The sequence below is a fragment of the Bubalus kerabau genome, chromosome 15 (genome assembly GCF_029407905.1).
Source record: "Bubalus kerabau isolate K-KA32 ecotype Philippines breed swamp buffalo chromosome 15, PCC_UOA_SB_1v2, whole genome shotgun sequence".
NCBI lineage: Eukaryota > Metazoa > Chordata > Mammalia > Artiodactyla > Bovidae > Bubalus > Bubalus kerabau.
The window spans coordinates 7,620,890-7,644,020 of record NC_073638.1 but is presented as its reverse complement, the minus strand read 5'-3'; the positions used below and the strand labels follow the sequence as shown (position 1 = coordinate 7,644,020).

Genomic DNA, 23,131 nt, shown 5'->3' with positions numbered 1-23,131 from the left:
TAAATTCCATATATATGCGTTAGTATACTGTATTGGTGTTTTTCTTGCTGGCTTACTTCACTCTGTATAATAGGCTCCAGTTTCATCCACCTCATTAGAACTGATTCAAATGTATTCTTTTTAATGGCTGAGTAATACTCCATTGTGTATACGTACCACAGCTTTCTTATCCATTCATCTGCTGATGGACATCTAGGTTGCTTCCATGTCCTGGCTATTATAAACAGTGCTGCGATGAACATTGGGGTGCTCGTGTCTCTTTCCCTTCTGGTTTCCTCAGTGTGTATGCCCAGCAGTGGGATTGCTGGATCATAAGGCAGGTCTATTTCCAGTTTTTTAAGGAATCTCCACACTGTTCTCCATAGTGGCTGTACTAGTTTGCATTCCCACCAACAGTGTAAGAGGGCTCCCTTTTCTCCACACCCTCTCCAGCATTTATTGCTTGTAGACTTTTGGATCGCAGCCATTCTGACTGGTGTGAAATGGTACCTCATAGTGGTTTTGATTTGCATTTCTCTGATAATGAGTGATGTTGAGCATCTTTTCATGTGTTTATTAGCCATCTGTATGTCTTCTTTGGTGAAATGTCTATTTAGTTCTTTGGCCCATTTTTTGATTGGGTCATTTATTTTTCTGGAGTTGAGCTGTAGGAGTTGCTTGTATATTTTTGAGATTAGTTGTTTGTCAGTTGCTTCATTTGCTATTATTTTCTCCCATTCTGAAGGCTGTCTTTTCACCTTGCTAATAGTTTCCTTTGATGTGCAGAAGCTTTGAAGTTTAATTAGGTCCCATTTGTTTATTTTTGCTTTCATTTCCAATATTCTGGGAGGTGGGTCATAGAGGATCCTGCTGTGATGTATGTCAGAGAGTGTTTTGCCTATGTTCTCCTCTCAAACTCTTCCAGAAAATTGCAGAGGAAGGTAAACTTCCAAACTCATTCTATGAGGCCACCATCACCCTAATACCAAAACCTGACAAAGATCCCACAAAAAAAGAAAAGTACAGGCCAATATCACTGATGAACATAGATGCAAAAATCCTTAACAAAATTCTAGCAATCAGAATCCAACAACACATTAAAAAGATCATACACCATGACGAAGTGGGCTTTACCCCAGGGATGCAAGGATTCTTCAATATCTGCAAATCAATCAATGTAATATACCACATTAACAAATTGAAAAATAAAAACCATATGATTATCTCAATAGACGCAGAGACAGCCTTTGACAAAATTCAACATCCATTTATGATAAAAACTCTCCAGAAAGCAGGAATAGAAGGAACATACCTCAACATAATCAAAGCTATATATGACAAACCCACAGCAAACATTATCCTCAATGGTGAAAAATTGAAAGCATTTCCTCTAAAGTCAGGAACAAGACAAGGGTTTTACCACTTTCACCACTACTATTCAACATAGTTTTGGAAGTTTTGGCCACAGCAATCAGAGCAGAAAAAGAAATAAAAGGAATCCAGATTGGAAAATAAGAAGTAAAACTCTCACTGTTTGCAGATGACATGATCCTCTACATAGAAAACCCTAAAGACTCCATCAGAAAATTACTAGAACTAATCAATGACTATAGTAAAGTTGCAGGATATAAAATCAACACACAGAAATCCCTTGCATTCCTATACACTAATAATGAGAAAAGAGAAAGAGAAATTAAGGAAACAATTCCATTCACCATTGCAGCGGAAAGAATAAAATACATAGGAATATGTCCACCTAAAGAAACTAAAGACCTATATATAGAAAACTATAAAACACTGGTGAAAGAAATCAAAGAGGACACTAACAGATGGAGAAATATACCATGTTCATGGATTGGAAGAATCAATATAGTGAAAATGAGTATACTACCCAAAGCAATTTATAGATTCAATGCAATCCCTATCAAGCTACCAACAGCATTCTTCACAGAGCTAGAACAAATAATTTCACAATTTGTATGGAAATACAAAAAACCTCAAATAGCCAAAGCAATCTTGAGAAAGAAGAATGGAACTGGAGGAATCAACCTACCTGACTTCAGGCTCTACTACAAAGCCACAGTTACCAAGACAGTATGGTACTGGCACAAAGACAGGAATATAGATCAATGGAACAAAATAGAAAGCCCAGAGATAAATCCACGCACATATGGACACCTTATCTTTGACAAAGGAGGCAAGAATATACAATGGATTAAAGACAATCTTTTTAACAAGTGGTGCTGGGAAATCTGGTCAACCACTTGTAAAAGAATGCAACTAGAACACTTTCTAACACCATACATAAAAATAAACTCAAAATGGATTAAAGATCTAAACATAAGACCAGAAACTATAAAACACCCCCTTCTTCTTTTGCCTTCAATCTTTCCCAGCATCAAGGTCTTTTCCAATGAGTTGGCTCTTTGCATGAGGTGTTGACACAAAGTACTGGAGCTTCAGCTTCAGTCCCTCCAATGAATATTCAGTGTTAATTTAATCAGTGAGGCTAGCCTAAAATTTTATTTTTTGTGATATCTTTTTCTGGTTTTGGTGTTAGGGTGACAAGCTGAGTGCCGAAGAATTGATGCTTCTGAACTGTGGTGTTGGAGAAGACTCTTGAGAGTCCCTTGGACTGCAAGGAGATCCAACCAGTTCATTCTAAAGGAGATCAGTCCTGGGTGTTCTTTGGAAGGACTGATGCTAAAGCTGAAACTCCAATACTTTGGCCACCTCATGTGAAGAGTTGACTCATTGGAAAAGACCCTGATGCTGGGAGGGATTGGGGGCAGGATAAGAAGGGGATGACAGAGGATGAGATGGATGGATGGCATCACCGACTCGATGGACATGAGTTTGAGTGAACTCCGGGAGTTGGTGATGGACAGGGAGGCCTGGCGTGCTGCAATTCATGGGGTTGCAAAGAGTCGGACATGACTGAGCGACTGAACTGACTGACAGACTTAGCCTCAAATATTCCTTCCTCTCGATTTTTGGAATAGCTTGAGAAGGATAGGTGGGAGACTGTATATTTTAGGAATTTCTCCATTTCTTCTAGGTTGTACATTTTATTATCACATAATTTGTAGTAATCTCTTATGAAACTTTTCATTTCTAGCTTGTCTATTTTAACAATTTCTCTTTAATTTCTGACATCATTAATTTCTGATATTCTGATATTATTATTTCTGAAATAAATTCTGTTTGAGGCCTTATCTTTTTTGTTTTTCAAGATGAGTCTGGCTAAAGGTTTATCAGTTTTACTATGTTTTAATAACTAGCTCTGAGTTTCACTGATACTTTCTATTATTGGTTAGTCTCCATTTATGTCTGCTTTGATCTTTATTATTTATTTCATGATACTAATTTTGAGGTTATTATTTTTATACTATTTTAAGTTTGCTTTATTTGAAATTATTTTTATTTCCTAAAGTAGGTTAGTATTTCTATAAACCCCAGCCTTAGAACTACTTTTGCTGTGTCCTTTATGGTTTGGTTCACTGTGTTTCCATTTTCTTTTGTCTCCTGGTAGCTTCTGATTTCCTTCTTTATTTCTTCAGTGATACATTGATATGTTTCAGTTCAGCTCAGTCACTCGGTTGTGTTAAACTTTGTGACCCCTTGGACTTCAGCATGCCAGGCTTCACTGTCCATCATCAATTCTCCCGGGGCTTGCTCAAACTCATGTCCATTGACTCCATGATGCCATCCACACATCTCATCCTCTGTTGTCCCCTTCTCTTCCTGCCTTCAATCTTTCCCAGCATCAGCATCTTTTCCAATGAGGCAGTTCTTTAATCAGGTGACCAAAGTATTAGAGTTTCAGCTTCAGCATGAATCAGTTCAGTTCAGTTGCTCAGTCGGGTCTGACTCTTTGTGACCCCAGTAGATGTTTTTCTGGAACTCTCTTGCTTTTTCAATGATCCATCGGATGTTGGCAATTTGATCTCTGGTTCCTCTGCCTTTTCTAAATCCATGTTGAATAGCTGGAAGTTCACGGTTCATGTACTGTTGTGTGCCTTTGAAGTTCAGTTCAGTCGCTCAGCCATGTTTGACTCTTTGTGAGCCATGGACTGCAGCACGCCAGGCCTCCCTGTCCATCACCAGCTCCCGGAGTTTACTCAGACTCATGTCCATTGAGTCGGTGATGCCATCCAACCATATCATCCTCTGTTGTCCCCTTCTCCTCGAGCCTTCAATCTTTCCCAGCATCAGGGTCTTTTCAAATGAGTCAGCTCTTCGCATCAGGTGGCCAAAGAGCTGACTTTAAAAGTATTTAAATGTGTGTCTTTAAATGTCTTTTAATCTGAAGTGAGAGTCTTTTGCTGCTGCTGCTAAGTCACTTCAGTCATGTCCAACTCTGTGCGACCCCATAGATGGCAGCCCATCAGGCTCCCCCGTCCCTGGGATTCTCCAGGCAAGAACACAGGAGTGGGTTGCCATTTCCTCTTCCAATGCATGAAAGTGAAAAGTGAAAGTGAAGTCGCTCAGTCATATCTGACTCTTAGCGACCCCATGGACTGCACCCTACCAGGCTCCTCCATCCATGGGATTCTCCAGGCTTCAAGAGTACTGGAGTGGGGTGCCATTGCCTTCTCCAGAGAGTCTTTTAGGCAGCATTTATATGGGTATTGTTTTTATCCATTCAACTGCTCTATGTCTTTTGATTGGAGCATTTAATCCATCTACACTTTTAGTAGTTATTGATAGGTGTGTACTTATTGGCATTTTGTTAATTGTTTGCTGTTGTTTTTATAGTTCTTTCTGTTTCTTTATTTCCTCTCTTCCCTTATGATTTGATAACCATCTTTAATGTTATGTTTTAATTTCTTTCTCTTTTTATGTGTGTATCTATTATAGATGTTTGGTTTACTGGTACCGTGAGGTTTATATGTAAACATAAACATATGTTAAATTTTTAAGCTGATAATTTCTTAAGTTTGAATGTTTCTAATAGCCTTGCATTTTCACTCCCTCCCATAGTTAACGTTTTTGACATCATATTTTACATCTTCTTTTTTGTATACAACCACTAATTATCATGGATATTGATGATTTTTCTATATCTGTCTGAATCTTCCTACTAGCTTTATGGGATTCCCAGGTGGCACTAGAGGTAAAGAACCTGCCTGCCAATGCAGGAGTTGTAAGAGACGTGGGTTCAATCCCTGAGTCAGGAAGATCCCCTGGAGGAGTGCATAACAACCCACTCCAGTATTCTTGCCTGGAGAATCCCAGGGACAGAGTAGCCTGGCAGGCTATAGTCCATAGGGTCTAAAAGAGTTGAACATGACTGAAGCAACATTGCAGGCATGCACTAGCTTTGTAAGTGGTTGCTCTATTAACTTTGCTGTATGTTTCCCTTTATTGATAAGATTCTATCATAATTTTCATATTTATAGGTATGATCTACTTTTTTCCACTCACAGAAACCTCTACAGCATTTCTTGGAAAGCCAAGTTACTGGTGCTAAATTCTAAACTTTTGCTTGTTTGTAAAACCTTTTATTGTTCCTTCAAATTTGAATCAGAGCCTTGGTGGATAGAGTATTTTTGGTTCCAGGTTTTTTCCTTTCTTACTTTGAATATATTATGCCAAACCTTCTGGTTTTCAAAGTTTGTGCTAAAGAGTCACCTGTTAGCTTTATGGGAGTTTCTTTAATGTATAATGGCTGCTTTTTTCTTTCTGCTTTTAACATTCTTTTTATCTTCAATTTTTACTCATTTAATTATAATGTATCTTGCTGTGGATCTCTTTGGATTCAACTTGTTTGGGACTCTCTTTCTCCCTGAATCTGGGTTTTTGTTTCCTTTACCAGGTTAGCTGAAGTTTTTAGCTATTAGTTCTTCATATAAGGTATCTTCCCCTTTCTCTCTCATCTCCTTTTTGGGTCCCTACAATGCAAATATTAATATACTTTGCCCTTGTCTCAGATGTCTCTTAAACTGTTCTCATTTAAAAAAATTCTTTCTTCTTTTCCTTTTTCAGCTTGCCTGATTTCCACTACTCTGTCTTCCAGTTCACTGATCCATTCCTTTGTATCATCTAATCTACTACTGTTTCCTTCCAGTGTATTTTAAAATTTCATTTATTGTACTCTTCAGCACTGTTTGATTCTTTATATTTTCTTTGTTAAATTCTCTCTGCGTCCATTCACTTTTCTGTGGAGCATGTTGAACATCTTTTTTTTTAGATTTTATTTTATTTATTTTTTAATTAATTAATTTATTTATTTATTTTTACTTTACAGTATTGTATTGGTTTTGCCATAGATCAACATGCATCCGCCACAGGTGTACACATGTTCCCCATCCTGAACCCCCCTCCCACCTCCCTCCCCATACCATCCTTCTGGGTCATCCCAGTGCTTTTGATCATTACTTCAAACTTTTTATTGAGTAGGTTGCTTATCTCCACTTCATCTAGTTCTTTTTCTGAGGTTCTGTCTTATTATTTCATTTGGACTATAGTCCACTAAATGTTCAATTGTCTAATTCTCTGTTTTTATTTCTAGGTAGACCAGTTACGTTTTCTGATCTTGAGAGGTAGCCTTACATAGGAGCTGTCCTATGGAACCCAGCAACACACTCTTCTCTGGTCACCAGATTTATATGCTGTAGTGACAGCATATATGTGGGCTTCATGTGCCTTTCTATTTACCATATTTATAACCCAATAAAGATTAATTTTCAAATTTACTTGTTTTAAAAGTACTGTTGATTGAAAATATCAAAATATAAACTCTTTTAGAAAAAAAATTGGCAGTAATGATATTTGAGAAACATTGGCAATTAAAATTAGATCAGATCTTTAATATTACTAAAGTAACAAAACATAACTGTATTTTTATCTATGTATATATGTATTTATATATATATATATCTACTTATGTATTTATCTATCTATGTATCTGTCATCTAACTAGTATCTATCTTTTGTTCTGTAATGTCTTGTAGTTCACAAAGTGCTGTTTTGGTTATATTATCTCATTTAGTCCAATGCCAACATTATGAGATAGATATTACTGTTTTTATAAAATAGGAAGCAGATATTTGAGGCAAGGCTTAACTCACTTTGCTAGAGAGTAGGGGAGCTAGGACCCAAGCCCACATCTTTTGATATCTAACCTCAAATATTTTTAACATCAACATGATTCATCTATTTCTTTTTCTTTCTTTCTTTTTTTTTTTTTTGCATTAGGGAATAATGAATAAACAAAGAACTGCCTCTATTTTCTGTCAACTTTGATGTTTTAATATACATACACATTTATAAAATGTACATGATGACCAAGATAATGAACACAGTTATCATCCAAAAAATTTTTCTTAGAACTCTTGGTAATTCCCTCCTGCCTGTTTTTTCCCACATCCCCATCCCCAGGCAACCACTAATTTGCTTTATTTGACTATAGATTATTTTACATTTTTAGAGTTTTACATAAATGGAATCATATGTATTTATTACTTATTTTATGGTTTCTTTAATTCAGCATACTTATCTTGAAATTCATCAGTGTTCTTGCTTGTGTAATTATTTTATTCCTTTTTATTGCTGAAAAATATTCTATCATGTCATCTGCAAACAGTGAGAGTTTTACTTCTTCTTTTCCAATTTGGATTGCTTTTATTTCTTTTTCTACTCTGATTGCTGTGGCCCAAACTTCCAAAATTATGTTGAATAGTAGTGGTGAAAGTGGTGAAACCCTTGTCTTGTTCCTGACTTTAGAGGAAATGCTTTCAATTTTTCACCATTGAGGATAATGTTTGCTGTGGGTTTGTCATATATAGCTTTGATTATGTTGAGGTATGTTCCTTCTATTCCTGCTTTCTGGAGAGTTTTTATCATAAATGGATGTTGAATTTTGTCAAAGGCTTTCTCTGCATCTACTGAGATAATCATATGGTTTTTATTTTTCAATTTGTTAATGTGGTGTATTACATTGATTGATTTGCAGATATTGAAGAATCCTTGCATCCCTGGGATAAAGCCCACTTGGTCATGGTGTATGATCTTTTTAATGTGTTGTTGGATTCTGATTGCTAGGATTTTGTTAAGGATTTTTGCATCTATGTTCATCAGTGATATTGGCCTGTAGTTTTCTTTTTTTGTGGGATCTTTGTCAGGTTTTGGTATTAGGGTGATGGTGGCCTCATAGAATGAGTTTGGAAGTTTACCTTCCTCTGCAATTTTCTGGAAGAGTTTGAGTAGGATAGGTGTTAGCTCTTCTCTAAATTTTTGGTAGAATTCAGCTGTGAAGCTGTCTGGACCTGGGCTTTTGTTTGCTGGAAGATTTTTGATTACAGTTTCAATTTCCATGCTTGTGATGGGTCTGTTAAGATTTTCTATTTCTTCCTGGTCCAGTTTTGGAAAGTTGTACTTTTCTAAGAATTTGTCCATTTCTTCCACGTTGTCCATTTTATTGGCATATAATTGTTGATAGTAGTCTCTTATGATCCTTTGTATTTCTGTGTTGTCTGTCGTGATCTCTCCATTTTCATTTCTAATTTTATGATCCAGCAATCCCACTGCTGGGCATACACACTGAGGAAACCAGAAGGGAAAGAGACACGTGTACCCCAATGTTCATCACAGCACTGTTTATAATAGCCAGGACATGGAAGCAACCTAGATGTCCATCAGCAGATGAATGGATAAGAAAGCTGTGGTACGTATACACAATGGAGTATTACTCAGCCATTAAAAAGAATACATTTGAATCAGTTCTAATGAGGTGGATGAAACTGGAGCCTATTATACAGAGTGAAGTAAGCCAGCAAGAAAAATACCAATACAGTATACTAACGCATATATATGGAATTTAGAAAGATGGTAACGACAACCCTGTGTACGAGACAGCAAAAGAGACACTGATGTATAGAACAGTATTTTGGACTCTGTGGGAGAGGAAGAGGGTGGGATGATTTGGGAGAATTCCATTGAAATACGTATAATATCATATATGACATGAGTCGCCAGCCCAGGTTCAATGCACGATACTGGATGCTTGGGGCTGGTGCACTGGGACGACCCAGAGGGAGGGTATGGGGAGGGAGGAGGGAGGAGGGTTCAGGATGGGGAACACATGTATACCTGTGGCAGATTCATTTCTATATTTGGCAAAACCAATACAATATTGTAAAGTTTAAAAATAAAATAAAATAGAGTATTCTCTTAAAAAATATTCTATATACAACAAGGCTGTATATTATTTATTTAGCATATATGCAGAGTACATTGTGTGAAATGCCAGGCTGGATGAGTTACAAGTTGGAATCAGATTGCTGGGAGAAATATCAAGCTCAGTTATCCAGATGGTACCACTCTAATGACAGAAAGCAAAGAGGAACCAAAGAGTCCCTTGATGAGGGTGAAAGAGGAGAGTAAAGAAGCTGGCTTAAAACTCAGTATTAAAAAAACTAAGATCACGGCATCCATTCCCATCACTTCATGGCAAATAGAAGGGGAAAAAGTGGAAGCAGTGACAGGTTCTCTTGTCTTGGGCTCTAAAATCACTGCAGAGGGTGATTGCAGCTATGAAATAAGGAGATGCTTGCTTCTTGGAAGGAAATTTATGAGAAACTTAGGCAGTGTTTTAAAAAGCAGAGACATCAGTTTGCCAACAAAGGTCCTAATGGTCAAAGCTATGGTCTTTTCAGTAGTCATATACAGATGTGAGAACTGGACTGTAAGGAAGGCAGAGCTCTAAAGAATTGATGCTTTCAAACTATGGTGCTGAAAAAAACTCTTGAGAGTCCCTTGGACAAACCACTCAATCCCAAATGCAATCAACCCTGAATACTCATTTGAAGGACTAATGCTGAAGCTGAAGCTCAAATACTATGGCCACCTGATGCGAACAGCCAATGCATTGGAAAAGACCCTGATGCTGGGAAAGATTGAGGAAAAATTTTGACCATTATCTCTTTTAATATCTTTATGTTTTGACTTTCTCATCAAGGATAGCACTTACATGATGTTAGACTGTAAAGTTTCCCTATAACTCACTGAGTTTTTGAAAATTCTTTTTCATTCATATGCTTCATTTTTTATAATTTTTACTTCTATGTCTTCAAGTTCAGCAATTTTTTTCTTTGTAAAGATTAATCTGCTACTATTCCCATCCACTGCATTTTCCCATTCAGACATAGAAGTTTTCATGTCTATAAATTTGAACTTGCCATTTTTATATTTTCCATGTCACTATTTAAGTTCTTAAAAATATGTAATACAATTATAAGAACCACTTAATGTCCTTGTCTGCAAACCCTAATGTCTGCATCAGTTCTTGTTTACTTTAATTGATTGATTTTTCTCTTATTCAGAATTCATATCTTATTTCTTTGCATTTTGCTGATTTTGAATGGATGCCTAGCATTGTGAGCTTTGCTCTGGGATGCAGTTCATTACTTAGAAACAGGTTGATTCTTTTTAGTCTTGCTTTTAAAAAATGTTAAGTAGGATAAAAACAGTGATTAATCTAGCATAATTATTCCATTATTACTGAGGCAAGACAATTCTGGTACTGTACCTAATACCCTATAAATTATGAACTAGGTATACAAATTATAGTCTGATTGGTGGGAAAAGGCACCATTTTCTTGCATAACTTCTAAGTATTTTGGGTTTTTTTTCCCTCCACTGATTTGTGTAGATTTAGAACATACATGAGTTTATTAATACTCTGCTGTAGGCTCAAAAGTGCCCCACAGAGACATCTACAGTTCTCTCTCTCTCTCTCTCTCTTTTTTTTATTTTTTTGAAGAGTCCTCTTTCTATGGAGATTCTCCTCTGCAGTACTCTGTCCTGCTTACTCCAGCTAATTTGACCTCTCTGAACCATCAGGTCAAAAATCTCAAATCTGACCAGGCTCTGCCTAGGTTTTCCCTTCCCCCTATTGTAGCTTAGAAACTATCTCAAGATAGTAAACTAAGGAATTTGTAGGACTCACCTCATTTCTTCCCCGTCTTGTCCTTAATAGCCTGGTATTTAATGAATTGGAAGTGATCAGACAGGAGATGGCAAGAGTGAACGTCGACATTTTAGGAATCAGCGAACTAAAATGGACTGGAATGGGTGAATTTAACTCAGATGACCATTATAGGCCTGGCATGCTGTGATTCATGGGGTCGCAAAGAGTCGGACACGACTGAGTGACTGAACTGAACTGACCATTATATCTACTACTGTGGGCAAGAATCCCTTAGAAGAAATGGAGTAACATTCATAGTCAACAAGAGTCCAAAATGCAGTACTTGGATGCAATTGCAAAAATGACAGAATGACCTCTGTTCGTCTCCAAGGGAAACCATTCAATATTAAGGTATTCCAAGTCTATGCCCCTAAACGGTTCTATGAAGACCTACAAGACCTTATAGAACTAACACCCAAAAAAGATGTCCTTTTCATTATAGGGGACTGGAATGCAAAAGTAGGACGTCAAGAAACACCTGGAGTAACCAGCAAATTTGGCCTTGGAGTACAGAATTAAGCAGGGCAAAAGCTAATAGAGTTCTGCCAAGAGAATGCACTGGTCATAACAAACAGCCTCTTCCAACAAAACAAGAGAAGACTCTACACGTGGACATCACCAGATGGTCAACACTGAAATCGGATTGATCATATTGTTTGTGGCCAAAGATGGAGAAGCTCTATACAGTCAGCAAAAACAAGACTGGGAGCTGACTGTGGCTCAGATCATTAACTCCTTATTGCCAAATTCGGGCTTAAATTGAAGAAAGTAGTGGAAGTGAGAAATAGATTTAAGGGACTAGATCTGACAGACAGAGTGCCTGATGAACTAGGAACAGAGGTTCGTGATACTGTACAAGAAACAGGGATCAAGACCATCCCCAAGAAAAAGAAATGCAAAAGCAAAATGGCTGTCTGAGGAGGTCTTACAAATAGCTGTGAAAAGAAGAGAAGCCAAAAGCAAAGGAAAAAAAGGAAAGATAAACCAATTCGAATGCAGAGTTCCAAAGAATAGCAAGGAGAGATAAGAAAGCCTTCCTCAGTGATCAATGCAAAGAATTAGAGGAAAACAATAGAATGGAAAAGACTAGAGATGTCTTCAAGAAAATTAGAGATACCAAAGGAACATTTCATGCAAAGATGGGCTCAATAAAGGATAGAAATGGTATGGACCTAACAGAAGCAGAAGATATTAAGAAAAGGTGGCAAGAATACACAGAAGAACTGTACAAAAAAGATCTTCATGACCCAGATAATAATGATGGTGTGATCCCTCACCTAGAGACAGACATCCTGGAATGTGAAGTCAGGTGGGCCTTAGGAAGCATCCCTATGAACAAAGCTAGTGGAGGTGATGGAATTCCAGTTGAGCTATTTCAAATCCTAAAAGATGATGCTGTGAAAGTGCTGCACTCAATATGCCAGCAAATTTGGAAAACTCAGCAGTGGCCACGGGACTGGAAAAGGTAGGTTTTCATTCCAGTCCCTAAGAAAGGCTATGCCAAAGAATGTTCAAACTACCACACAATTGCACTCATCTCATATGTTAGCAAAGTAATGCTCAAAATTCTCCAAGCTAGGCTTCAACAATATGTGAACCATAAACTTCCGGATGTTCAATATGGTTTTAGAAAAGGCAGAGGAACCAGAGATCAAATTGCCAACATCCGCTGGATCATGGAAAAAGCAAGAGAGTTCCAGAAAAACATCTACTTCTGCTTTACTGACTGTGCCAAAGCCTTTGACTGTGGATCACCATACACTATGGAAAATTCTTCAAGAGATGGGAATACCAGACCACCTGACTTGCCTCTTGAGAAATCTATATGCAGGTCAGGAAGCAACAGTTAGAACTGGACATGGAACAACAGACTGGTTCCAAATAGGAAAAGGAGTACATCAAAGCTATATATTGTCACTGTACTTATTTAACTTATATGCAGAGTACATCAATGGAAACACTGGGCTAGATGAAGCACAAGCTGGAATCAAGATTGCTGGGAGAAATAGCAATAATCTCAAATATGCAGATGACACCAAATTTTAGGCAGAAAGTGAAGAACTAAAGAGCCTCTTGATGAAAGTGAAAGAGGAGAGTGAAAAAGTTGGCTTAAAGCTCAACATTCAGAAAACTAAGATCATGGCATCTGGTCCCATCACTTCATGGCAAATAGATGGAGAAACAGTGGAAACAGTGGCAGACTTAATTTTTTGGGCTCCAAAATCACTGCAGATGGTAATTGCAGCCATGAAATTAAAAGACGCTTAGTCCTTGGAAGGAAAGTTATGACCAACCTAGACAACATATTAAAAAGTAGAGACATTACTTTGCCAATAAAGGTCCGTCTAGTTTCAAGGCTATGGTTTTTCCAGTGGTCATGTATGGATGTGAGAGTTGAACTATAAAGAAAGCTGAGTGCTGAAGAATTTATGCTTTTGAACTGTGGTGTTGGAGAAGACTCTTGAGAGTCCCTTGGACTGCAAGGAGATCCAACCAGTCCATCCTAAAGGAGATCAGTCCTGGGTGTTCATTCGAAGGACTGATGTTGAAGCTGAAACTCCAATACTTTGGCCACCTGATGCAAAGAGGTGACTCATTTGAAAAGACCCTAATGCTGGGGAAGATTGAAGGCAGGAGGAGAAGGAGACATCAGGGGATGGGATGGTTGGATGGCATCACCAACTCAATGGACATGAGTTTGAACAAGCTCCAGGAGTTCGTGATGGACAGGAGGCCTGGCGTGCTGTAGTCCATAGGGTCACAAAGAGTCAGACAAGACTGAGCTACTGAACTGAACTGAACTGATTTAATACTCTATGCCATTTTTCCATATATTTTGTTCAGTTTTGAGTTATTTCATATATAGAGGTAAATTCAGTTCCAAATACTTTATCTTATCCAGAAACAATTTTCTCTTACCTTTCTATTGCTTACTTTTGCCAACTCAGAATCAAGTATGTGTATATATACACACATATAAAAGTATGTACCTTTTTTGTCTTTTGCTAATTTGTGTACTCACAACATAACTTTCTATCTGCAAACTTGATGTACGTTGGAGCAAGAACAACCATGTCCTCTCTGATGCAGCAACCCCACTGTCTAACACAATTACTAGCATACAATATTCACTCTATAAATGATAGGTTGAATAAATTAAGGTTAAGAGCCAGCTGTACCTGGGAAAAGAGATACAAATAACAAGTTTATGTAATACACACTAGTTTCAAAATTCCTTTCATATAATAAAATTGAGATAGCTGTGAAAAAAGGGAATATGAAAAGGAAATGCAAGAAGGACTTGCAGGGGTCCAAGGAGAAGTGAGCAGTACTCTAGATCACATTCATTTGCTACTTACTATTAATATTTAAAGCAGCTTAATTCCATACTATTTTTCTCTTAATTTTGTTTTCCTCCAAAGGATTACTTAAGATATCATTAGTTTGGAAGCATTTCATATTTTAAATGCTGTATTTATTACTTTTTAAATGTTAATTTTCCATGGCTGCAAACTGAGGCCATATTTAAAGATAAAGCTTAAGAGCAAAATCACATTACCAAAATAATAGCTGTACACGTGAAGGCTTGTGGTCTATGTTTTATTTTTCTTGATTAGTATAGCAGTGTTCCCAGAAAACAAAATGAAACAAACCACAAAAATTGTTGCCTATTTGAAGTTAATTCTTCCATGAAAACTATGATGGGTCAGGACACCCTTGTGTATTTTTAAACCTGCCTATCTTGATGTATGTTTAATATTTTCTCCTGCTTTAATTCTGTAAACATTCTATCCTCGGTTAGTGCTTATTTTGATGCAATCAAATCCATGGCACACCTGTCTCTGAGGATGAGAAGAGAGTGAGTCATTTGGGAGGAGGACGGTCACATTAACTCTTGGACAACATAAAGGATAATTTATAAAATTGTGTTTTGAGGACATAACACAATGCCCCCATGGCTGAAAAGAACTCATGGATATCCTGAAAGAGGTCATCTCCTCATTCTCACTAACGGGGTTGCAGGACCATTAAATGCCAAATTAAACTCTAGAGTTAGTGCTCTAGACTTCAGTAAAATAGTTGTAAGTAGTTTCAGTGAATCATTGTGAGAACTATCATTCAGAATGTTTATTGTCAGACTGCTGCTTTGTGGCTGAAAACCAGCCTGGTTGAACATGTTTGAACCTTGCTGTTCCACTTCATGTTTGAAAATACACTTTAATCTTTAGTTTAGATCTCATCTGTTTTAAGGACACAAATTCTGAGGAATAACCAAACCAATATTACTCCATTAAGTTGTGGCCTTCCATTTTCAGTGAAAACAGCACTCTTCATTTTGTCGCTGAGTTTTTTCCCTAGCTATGCACTGAAAAGGGAGAAAAGCAAAAAAAAAAAAAAAGACAAAAATCAGCCCACTGATGGACCAGGGCAAAGAGAACACTGTGGCAGGATGGTATTTCATAATGATAAGGGAAAAGCAATTTGCTCATCTAGGTGAGTGCTTTATCCTCTCGGGGAGTGTAACCTGAAGAAGGTAAATTACTTTTTCCTGGTACCACTTGGTATCCAAGAGGAGGTAATTTACCTCATAATGTCAAGACACCCTGCTGCCATGAAAGTGGTTATATCCTTAGCTGGCTACAAGGAGAGTGCTTGGCTCACAGGCAAGCTGATTAATCCCTTCATATATCACTCAATCCAAGATTGAGATGTTTCAGAGCATAAGAGCAAGTATACAAATGAATAGATGCTTTTTTTAAGGGGTGGCTAAAAGTATGTGTTTTTTACCCCTCTAGCAATTGCAATTCAACTGCACTCTTTCCTTAGAAACAAAGTTTTTTACTGTGTCTGTTTTTTCATTCTAAAATGGTGACGAGGACAAGTAAGCATTCCTCACTGGTCCATAGGAGTGTAATTGAGTCTCACACATGCTTCACAGCAGGATGCTGTGGAGATGACTTCCTCTGCTTGCTGTTCTGAGACCCCACATGTGGAAAAGGGAGGGTTGTTCAGTTGAAGACCCTGAGATATGCTTGCCTTTTTAGAAAGAGTTATGCAACTCATTATAAAGTGACTGATAACAAGAGAACATCTTATAAGCAGAACATTATTTGAACTCTTTCTTTATGACTAAGGATATAAATTATTACTGGGCTGGGGTTTATTACTTTTGCTACATTGTGTGAGACAGAGGTTTAAGGAGAATAACACTGAGTAATAATATTCATATTAAGATAACTTTAAAGAACTAATCACATTGTACAAAGTCACTCAAACTGAGTGTCTAAAGCTCAGCTTTGGCATATCTGTCTTTCATAAACTGACAAGACTAAACTGCCATTTTGTTTCAAGGTAGATATGAAACTCTAGAATTGCACACAAGAATGGAATGTTGGGAGTATTATTTCTTCATTCATTCGTTCATTTTCTAAATGTTTATTGGGAGCCTACCATGGACTATTTACTGTGATAAATGATGAGATTAGAACACAAGCAATACAAGCACAGTCTTAATGCTAACACCCGAGGGCTTCTAGTTCAGCTAGGCATATGGGCGTTAGGGAGGAAACCATGCCAATGCTTAAAACTGTGATAAATCCAACAAAGAAAAAGTAAAGAGTGCTTTAAAATTTGTATTTAGGGAATTTAATTTAGTCTGGAAGTTGGGCCTCATAAAAACCTCCCTTTTTAAACTGGGTAATAACAAGGATAAGGTCAGAGCTAGAAATTCCTGGTAGAGAGGCTTAATTGGACATAAAGCCAAAGGGGGAACAGCCTTGAAGTAGCTAGAAATTAAAGGAGAGAATGTGATAGAGAAAATAAAATATAGGAAGAATAACTGAAGATAAGATTTTTTTATTTTTTCATTTAATAAACATTTGTATAGCATTTATTCCATGCCAGCCAGGAACATCTATAAGTGCTTTGAAAGTGAAAGTCACTCAGTTGTGTCCGACTCTTTGTGACCCCATGGACTGTACAGTCCATGGAATTCTCCAGGCCAGAATACTGGAGTGGGTAGCCTTTCCCTTCTCCAGGGGATCTTCCCAACCCAAAGAATGAACCCAGGTCTCCGGCACTGTGGGTGGATTCTTTACCAGCTAAGCCACCAGGGAAGCCCTAAGTGCTTTACAAATATGTATCCATTCAACCCTTATAATAATAATTTTATGACAAATGTACAATTATTATCCCCATTGTATAGATGTGGAAACTCAGCAGTTTTACAATGGAATTAGGGAACCAATCATTGAGGAACTGAAAAACCAAGCAAAATATTAAAATTTTTGTCCTAATAGTAATAAAAATTTATAGAATGGTTTTAAGCAGAGGAATGGCTTCATCAAAATTTTCATTTTAACTAGATACCTCTGATCAATGCCTGAAGAGAAACTGAGAGGCAGAGAGTCTAGAAAGAATGGATGAGAAAATAGGTCACAGGGCTACCGCAGGACCTCTGGAGAGAGATGAAAGTGCTAAGGTGCCGGCAATGCACAGAGATGGATGGATTTGAGAAATATTCCAGAAACAGAAGGGATAGGAATTGGAGACAGATTGTGATAGTGGGAGGGAAACATCAGGGATGATTTTTCAGGTTTCTGTCATAAATAGATACAGGACCATTTATTAGGTTAGTGAACACAGGCAAAAAAAATCATGTTTGGTTAGTGCAGGTAGAGAAGAACCTTAAATTTTGTTTCAGCTATAATGCGTTTGAATTTTCTAGCATATATTTATATGGAAATGTAGAGAAAATATTTGGTCTTAAGAAAATGAAGTATATTAATTCTTATACTAAAAAAGTATATTAATTTGGAAGTTGTGTGACATTTATTTATAAATTTTTCATTTTGCTTGCTTCTTCTCTAGACTCTACTGTAGATACAAAGAAGTATAAGACAATATTTAAGAAGTACCAATGTAATGATATAGTCCATAAAAGTAGTAGGAAGTTTTAGACCACAGAAACTTTATGCGGATGATAACATTGAGAGTATTTGTGTTACTTCTATATCACCTCTGTACTGGTTAAGAAGAAAACATGTAGGAGGAAATGAGACTGGAAAGAGGCAAAGTGATGACCAAAAGATTCTTAGTCATCATTTCTCTTTTTTTAATAGCAAAAATTGTTGGCAACTTATATTCTGACTTCTAAATATTGTAACAAAATTGTAAAACCTTCATTTAATTCTTATCTTAAACTTCTGGGGAACACAATCCCTAATATAATTCACCAAACTCCCACTAAAAGCTTTCCCCTAAAACCAAAATCTTGAGAAGAGTAATGTATTATTCACCATGTACATTTGCAATATGTGTAATTGTGAGGCATGCTTTCACTGGGCCAGATTCCATACTGAAGAGCAGTTTATGTCCTTTTTTCCACCGTGCCAAGGTATGAAATGGAACATCAAATAGATGGATCCACAGAAAAAGTAATTCCACCTAAATCTGCTTTGTGATAAGCTATTCTCTTGCAATTTATGGCATCTAATAGCACTGACTGAGAAAAGAGCAAAAACTTTGGAAACTACTGTTCTTTAAATCCTACAATTGACTTGCTTTAAAACCTCTCTTCAGTTTTTCCCTCCCATTTTCCTGTATCTTGCATTAATTTTGGCTCTTTCTGTATCTTCCTTCAAGCTTCCTTTTATTTTCTCCTCCTAGTCCATTAATGGCTGACATTTTATTGGCATTGAACCTGAAGAAATCTGTGTATAAAAAAAGGTATGTGTGCATGTATATGTATATGTGTATTTATGACTGTATCACAATTTTATTTATTAAAAAATATAGACAAACTATCTTTCCTTTTATTTAATGAACTCTATTCTTCTAATCAGGTGCTGCTAGTGGAGAAGGCAATGGCACCCCACTCCAGTACTCTTGCCTGGAAAACCCCATGGATGGAGGAGCCTGGTAGGCTGCAGTCCATGGGGTCATGAAGAGTCGGACACAACTGAGTGACTTCACTTTCACTTTTCACTTTCATGCATTGGAGAAGGAAATGGCAACCCACTCCAGCATTCTTGCCTGGAGAATCCCAGGCATTAAGGAGCCTGCTAGGTTGCCATCTATGGGGTCGCACAGAATTGGACACGATTGAAGTGACTTAGCAGCAGTGGTAAAGAACCCACCTGCCAATGCAGAAGACAAAAGAGACACAGGTTCGATTCCTGGGTTGGGAAGATCCCCTGGAGGAGGGATGGCAATCCACTCCAGTATTCTTGCCTGAAGAATCCCCATGGACAGAGGAGCCTGAAGAGCTATAGTTTATAGGGTAGCAAAGAGTCAGACATGACTGAAGAGACTTAGCATGCAAGCATTCTTCTGATCAACATGGAATCTGAGGGCAGATTCTCAGGGTCTTAAATATGTGCTCTGTGAATTGGACAGAGGACTATGTAAGAAATCAATTATACTTTTGACTCCATCGGGTAAATTTTGGGCCTTTGTTTCCTCAGGAATTTGGCCAAGAAGATCTGCAAAGTTCCTTCTAACTCTAACATTCTATGATTCTTTTGCTAAGTAAAGTACTGGTTTATGATATAAGTAAAATAAAATCAGCTTCCATTGGTGAAAGGATGAGCCTTAGAAGAGAGGAGGCCTAACCATTCTCCTAAAAGGACAGATTTGAAAGTGAAAGTTCCAGGTAGAAAAAGAAGGACCTCTAACACTCTGTTACCCGGTGCCATCAGTTCAGTTGTGTCCAACTCTTTGCGACCCCATGAATCGCAGCACGCCAGGCCTCCCTGTCCATCACCAGCTCCCGGAGTTCACTAAGACTCATGTCCATCGAGTCAGTGATGCCATCCAGCTATCTCATCCTCTGTCATCCCCTTCTCATCCTGCCCCCAATTCCTCCCAGTATCAGAGTCTTTTCCAATGAGTCAACTCTTCGCATGAGGTGGCCAAAGTACTGAAGTTTCAGCTTTAGCATCATTCCTTCCAAAAAAATCCCAGGGCTGATCTCCTTCAGAATGGACTGGTAGGATCTCCTTGCAGTTCAAGGGACTCTCAAGAGTCTTCTCTAACACCACAGTTCAAAAGCATCAATTCTTCAGCACTCAGCCTTTTTCACAGTCCAACTCTCACATTACATGGCAAATAGATGGGGAAAAATTGGAAACGTGACAGTTTTTGTTTTCTTGGCTCCAAAATCACTGCAGATGGTGATTACAGTCAGGGAATTAAAAGATGTTTGCTCCTTGGAAGAAATCCTATGACAAACCTAGACAGTGTATTAAAAATCAAAGACATAACTTTGCTGACAAACATCTTTCTAGTCAAAGCTATGATTTTTCCCATAGTCATGTATGGCTGTGAGAGTTGGACCATAAAGAAGTCTGAGCACTAAAGAATTAATACTTTGAAATTGTGATACTGGAGAAGACTCTTGAGAGTCCCTTGGATTGCAAGGACATCAAACCAGTCAATCTTAATGGAAATCAACCCTGAATACTCTTTGGAAAGACTGATGCTGAAGCCCCAATACCTTGGCCACCTGATGCAAAAAGCCTTCTCATTGGAAAAGATCCTGATGCTGGGAAAGATTGAGGGAAAGAGGAAAAGGGAATGACAGAGAATTAGATGCTTGGATGGTATCACTGACTGGATGGACATAAGTTTGAGCAAACTCTGAGAGATGGAGGACAGGGAAGCCTGGCTGATGCACTTCATGTGGTTGCAAAGAGTTGGATACCACTTAGCAACTGAACAGTAAGAAAACACTCTATAAAGTCATAAACTGTGGAAAATTCTGAAAGAGATGGGAATACCAGACCACCTGACCTGCCTCTTGAGAAACCTATATGCAGGTCAGGAAGCAACAGTTAGAACTGGACATGGAACAACAGACTGGTTCCAAATAGGGAAAGGAGTACGTCAAGGCTGTATATTGTCACCCTGCTTGTTTAACTTATGTGCAGAGTACATCATGAGAAACGCTGGGCTGGAAGAAGCACAGGCTGGAATCAAGATTGCCAGGAGAAATATCAATGACCTCAGATATGCAGATGACACCACCCTTATGGCAGAAAGTGAAGAGGAACTAAAAAGCCTCTTGATGAAAGTGAAAAAGGAGAGTGAAAAAGTTGGCTTAAAGCTCAACATTCAGAAAACTGAGATCATGGCATCTGGTCCCATCACTTCATGGGAAATAGATGGGGAAACAGTGGAAACAGTGTCAGACTTTATTTTTGGGGGCTCCAAAATCACTGCAAATGGTGATTGCATCCATGAAATTAACAGACGATTACTCCTTGGAAGGAAAGTTATGACCAACCTAGATAGCATATTGAAAAGCAGAGACATTACTTTGTCAACAAACGTCCATCTAGTCAAGGCTATGGTTTTTCCTGTTGTCATGTTTGGATGTGAGAGTTGGACTGTGAAGAAAGCTGAGTGCCAAAGAATTGGCACCACAGTGCTTTTGAACTGTAGTGTTGGAGAAGACTCTCGAGAGTCCCTTGGACTGCAAGGAGATCCAACCAGTCGATCCTAAAGGAGATCAGCCCTGGGATTTCTTTGGAAGGAATGATGCTAAAGCTGAAACTCTAGTACTTTGGCCATCTCATGTGAAGAGTTGACTCATTGGAAAAGACTCTGATGCTGGGAGGGATTGGGGGCAGGAGGAAAGGGGGACAACAGAGGATGAGATGGCTGGATTGCATCACTGACTCGATGGACATGAGTCTTAGTGAACTCTGGGAGCTGGTGATGGACAGGGAGGCCTGGCGTGCTGCGATTCATGGGGTCATAAAGAGTTGGACAGGACTGAGCAACTGAACTGAACTGAACTGAGCTTTCTGAAGTTTCACCAGTATTTTCTAAGTTATTTCTCTCCTCTTACTAAACTGTGAGCTCCTTCAGAGTCAGGACTATGCCATCTTCATTTTTGATACCCAGATTTTCTTAGCAGTTGATACATAATACATTGTCAATAAGCATTTGTGAAGAGGGACTGGGAGAGGCCCAAAGGGCCTGGGAGGCCAGCCGAGCCTGCACCTAGAGCCCGCACCCTACAAAACACTCCCCGCCTCTCTTTGCCCCCTCAGACCCTGTCTGAGAGGCCCCAAGAGGCAAGTGGGGAGCCGTCTCCAGCTGGAGCCGCTCCTACACGTGGCGCGAGCACCACCCAGCCACCAGTCGCCAGTCAGCACCCAGTGGCCCAGCCATGACCGTGGTCTCCACAAGGCCCTGAGGCCCCGCAGGGCCGTCTCACAGGCCCCGACACCGCGCCATGGTGCTGGTCCCCGGCCGCCTTGATCTGAACCGTCTTTCTCCCTGGCCTCACACCAGCACAGCCTCTGACCAGTGACTTTGCCTGGGCCTCCTTTCCTGTGGCCCCCATTTCCCAAGAGCCATCACTTTATAGTCTCCATGGGCCGTGGGGGGAGGGGTGAAGTGACCTCTGGACCCTGTAGGTGGAGGGGTGAGGTGACCCCTGGGCCATGGGGGGAGGGGTGAAGTGACCTCTGGACCGTGTAGGTGGAGGGATGAGGTGACCCCTGGGCCGTGGGGAAGAGGGGTGAGCTGACCCCTGGGCCGTGGGGTGGAATGTAGTTAGTGCTCAGCACTGCTGACACAGGGCCCCAAGCCCACGCCGGGCCCTTGGTTTGGGGCCTTTATCCTGCCCTTCCTTCCTGCGGGGCTGTTGTGTGGAGTGGAGTGGAGGTGGGGGGTAGGCTCAACCAATGAGAAGACACTTATTACCTGAAGGCATTGTGAGGGCCTGGAGATTTCCAGAGGGCAGTAGTGGTCTCTGGAAATCCTAAGTGGTTCTGGGAGACTGAGAAGCTCACAGAGATGCTGCCAAAGTTCATGGTCGAAGTGTCCTAGCGGTGTCCTTGGCTGGCTGCCGCTGTGTCGGGCCATCCTGCCAGCAGGAAGCACGCCTCTTAGGACGTGCGAGGTGGGACTCCGAATCTGAACACTAATTGTGAACAGCTGTGACCGAGAGCTTCCCCCGTGTCTCCCTGCCCCTCTGAGGCCTCTTATCTTGAGACATGGTTCCTGGCATCTGCCAGGCTGTCTCCTCAGGCTCACCATCCATCCCTGAGCTGCGAATTTAATCTGTAAGGATGTGGGCACAGAGCATGGTGGTCATTTCTAAAAGCATTGTCAGGCTTTTTTATTTATTTATTTTTTATCTGCTGCATGTGTGTCTGCTGGAGAAGG

At 39.2% G+C, this 23,131-nt stretch overlaps 1 pseudogene; it reads right to left on the bottom strand.

The window, feature by feature from the left end:
* LOC129628702 (adenosylhomocysteinase-like) overlaps positions 1 to 22,304 on the bottom strand; it is a 37,786-nt pseudogene extending 15,482 nt beyond the window's left edge.
* Between the last annotated feature and the right edge of the window lie 827 nt (positions 22,305 to 23,131).